The 3759-nt window shown below is 60.4% G+C and overlaps 1 protein-coding gene and 1 long non-coding RNA gene across 2 annotated transcripts in view; one reads left to right on the forward strand and one right to left on the reverse strand.

Annotated features, from left to right (window-relative positions):
• LOC117801957 overlaps window positions 1-775 on the reverse strand; it is a 7076-nt gene extending 6301 nt beyond the window's left edge. The window contains exon 1 of the long non-coding RNA XR_004624864.1: window positions 299-775. This is a non-coding gene — a long non-coding RNA (uncharacterized LOC117801957). The remainder of the gene's footprint in view (window positions 1-298) is intronic.
• SIX3 (SIX homeobox 3) overlaps window positions 1-3759 on the forward strand; it is a 14460-nt gene that overhangs the window by 3371 nt on the left and 7330 nt on the right. The window lies entirely within an intron of this gene.

Here is a 3759-nt window from a genome sequence, read left to right on the forward strand (position 1 = left end):
CACACACCTTGGGGTATCAGGGCCCACAACGGAGTTAACGGTGATTGAGACCTGGGGGGGGGTACGGGGTGGAGCTTCACGGGCCCGCCAGCCGGCAGTCCTGGGTTGGAACTAGGAGCCCGAGGACCCCCAGGGAGAAGGCGCCTCTCACCACCACCACCACCACCACCACCACTATCACCACCTTCCCCGCCTTCACCTGAGGAAGGAAGACAGGGAATTCGGGGAGGCCAGGGGGGAACCTAGTAGGGAAAAAGGAAGGAGGCCGGGGAGGGGCAGAATTTTTAAATGGACTTACCCGGCCACCTGTTGGGAATCCATTTGGGGTCAGTCGGCTCTGGAGCTGCTCGGAAGTGGACACACAAAATCAAAAGCCGAAGTTGGAAAAAGAAAATTCTTGCTCTGGCCATCCCCTGGCGCTGCGAGTCAGGCTAGCAGCTCTGCGCTAGAGTCAGGCGGTTGTAGAGCCAAAAACAGCTTTGCCAGATCCCCCGCCACCCCAGTTCCCCCTCATCCCACGGCTCCGAGGCCGGAGGCTCTGAGCCCGCGGACTCGGCGCTCAGGGCCCAGCGCCGGCCGTTTGGTTTAAGCCGGGACAAGCTTTCTAAGCCCTGCTCAGAAGTCAAGAGCAGCAGCCCCGCCGCCTCGGCGCGGCCTTTCAAGACGCGGTCGCTCCTTATTCTTGTGCCTCGGCCTCTCTGGTCGCCCCGGGACAAAGCCATCGGAGCCCGGCCTCTCCCTTCCCGCTAAATCCCCTTCGGGGTCAATGCGCTACCAGCACCGGGCCGCACGCTTCTTCTGCCAGCCGTGTGGCTCTTAAAAGAGCCGTACCACCCCCCCCTCCGTCCTGCGCGCTCCCCCGACCCCCGCCTCCCCGCCCCTCTCCTCTGGATCTAGCCCCCCACGCCGACGCCTTAGGTCCCTGCTGCCCCGACCGATGCCTGCGGACTTCTAGCCCCCTCCCTTCTCCTCCTCCCCTGAGCAGTTCGTGGGCCTGGCCTTAGGGCCATAGGGCTGAGTTTTACCCCCGTTTCAGGTCCCCTTTCTCTCCAACATCGTTTATTCCTCGCTTGCCGGCTCCTACCTTTGCCCTTTCGATGGATCAAGGCCCAGGCACCATCCTGCCCTGTGCAGAGATGATCCCTAAAGATCGTCAGTTTGGGCTTGAATTAGGGGGTCCTGGGATGGGAAATGGGGCGGGGAGTGCCAGTTGAGCTGGGGGAAAGAAATGGAAGAGGAGCAGACCAGATGGACTTAGAAGGCTCTTCTATCCCAGGGCCTCGCTGACCTTTTGGTAGAGGGTGAGGGCTGGCTGGGTGCCACTCATTCCTAGAGGTGCCCACCCTGGAATGGGGTCCTGAAGCTACTACAACCTGGCCAGCCTGTTGTGTATCTGACGGATTATGGGGTTGTGGTGGGGGACACCTCCAGGAGGCCCAGAGCATGGATCTGAGAAAAGCCTGCTTCCGAAGCCCCAAAAGTAACCCATAAAAGCCCAAGAGCTGGGTGTGTAAGGAGGGACCTTGAGTGACAACTGTCCAGGGAAATGGGCATGGGAGGAGAGAAGGAACAGAGAGGGAATCTACACTTTTAGAAGACTGAAACACAACTTCTAACTGGGCTCCTTAGATTTGCTGGCCAACCATGTCACTTGCCCTACTGAGAAAATGGGAAGTAGATGGTGGCTTTGGTCCCCCTACCTTACAGAGTTCTCCCTCTTTTCCTCCCCCTCAGGCTTGTTTCAGTCCCATCTTGCCCTAGCAGCCAGTTGTTCCTGTACAAGGTGGCCCTGCTTAAATGCTTTCTTTAAGCTTCCCAAGAACTGGAAGCATGATTAAAGAGAGACCAGAGAAGGCTTGGTTTTCTGGGGCAGAGGAAGTAGGGCAAGGGAGGCTAGAGCACATTGCCTTTCCTAGTGCCAACTGTGTTTGCCTGTCTGGGGTCTGGGATGGAGAGGCAATGATAGTTTGAGGAGTTGAGGGTGCCCACCCCTTCTCAAATTCAAGCCCTAGCACACCAGTTCTGGCTGTCCCAAGGGGGTCTCTGCAAAGAAGTATCCTGTCTCCTGGGCGGTGGAGCCCAAAGGAACTTGGGTAGGGAGGAGGATGGAAAACTGAGCCTCCCCTGGACATCTGCCCTCTGCCACCCCAACACTAGTCCAGATGCATCTTTAAGGAACTGGGGTAAATGATTTGAAATTGGCCTTCTTGGGAGAGGTTGGTAGTGCACTCCCTGGACTAGACCCTGAGGCCACAAGCCTCCTCCCCGGCCCCTATCACTCACAACCCCCAGGTCACCCATCTCTTTCTCTTGGGGCTGGGTCAGCACAGCCAGCTGGGAACGGTTTGTGCCCACTCTCCTGGGCCTGGCAGTGGGAGGTGCAGTGGCCCAAGACAGAGCCAAACTTCTCTTGTTAGAGGATGTGGGGGGTGGAGGGGCCTTCAGAGGGCGGTGGGGCTCATTAGGCAGAGTGGGGTGCCGAGAGGTGCGCAGCGCCGGCCCCGGAGGCCGCCTTTGAGTCGTCGGGGCAGCTTCATTAAGCGGCGCTAACCAGGCATACAAATGCCGGGCCCAGCAGCTTTCTTGCAATGCCGGGGCCTTAGCAGGGCGCCAAGCTAATGAGGGTCACTCAAAGGGGCTGATCAAATATTCAAATTTCCCCGCACGCCAGGAACTTTTATGTGCGGAGAAAGTTGAGGCAACTGAGCTGTGTTTACTGTCCCCGGCGACAATTGCTCCAAGCGCGGGTCCCCCGAGGCTAAGGCGGGGGGCGGGAGCGCAGGGAGGGAGCAGTTGTTGTTGTTGTTGTTGTTTTTCATTCAAAGGAAAGTAATCGGGGTCCTTGAAGGGCTTCGCGGCCTCCCCGCCTGCGTGCTGCACTCCCCTGCGCCCTCCTCGGCGGTCCGCGCCAAGCGCCTCAGTTTGCAGCTTGCGGGGAGGCCCAAACCGCGGGCCACCGGACCAGCCCCGGCCGAAGTCCTGGGGGCCGGAAGGGCCGTTGCCCCCCAGGACAAACCGGCCTTACGAAGCTCAGCAAGGCCGAGTGGGTGCAGCTGCTCCAGCCCGGAGGCTTGCGGACCTCTTGGCTTTCCCGGTAACGCCAAGCAAGGAGTGAGTCTCTCAGGCACCTCTCCTGGTGGAGTTGAGACTGCTGGGTTTGGGGCTGGTTTTGTAAATAAATGCCCTTTAGGTCCTAGTACTAGAAAAACACTCTCCAGCTCAAACGCCCTTTTCTCCCCGCACCACCTGTATGCCGTCCTGCCGGTTGCCCGACCCAGGATTAAAGCAGAGACCGTGGTGGCAATTTTGTGACCTCAGCTGTGCGGGCTCCAAGTCCCAGATCCGGGAGTCTCAGCGGCCAGAGAGCAGGGGAGACCTACAGGCCCCGCGGACTGACCCATTCATCCCAATCTTCGCGCTCTGAGAGACCCTGGGTGCTGGCGCCCCCCTGCGCGCCACCCCTCCAGATGGCCCCAGGCTCAGTTCCCTTCCCTCCTGCTGCCCACTGCCTCGGGCCCCCAGAGCGGCGGGAAAGGCTCCTGGGCCCCGGAACCCGAGGTCCTTCTGCTCCTACGCCCCTCCCCAACGCCCAGAGCCTGGGAATTTGGGAGGGGAAGCTCTGGTACTTCATAGCCCCCTCCCCCACAGGGCCAGCACTCCTAGACCGAGACCCCACGGAGCCGGCGCTCCCAGCTCCACCGGGAGCCAGTCCAGCCATCCGCGCCGAAGAGGCCGCCCCGCCTCCCCCCCCCCCCCCCC

Source organism: Ailuropoda melanoleuca, chromosome 4 (assembly GCF_002007445.2).
Source record: "Ailuropoda melanoleuca isolate Jingjing chromosome 4, ASM200744v2, whole genome shotgun sequence".
NCBI classification, from domain to species: Eukaryota; Metazoa; Chordata; class Mammalia; order Carnivora; family Ursidae; genus Ailuropoda; species Ailuropoda melanoleuca.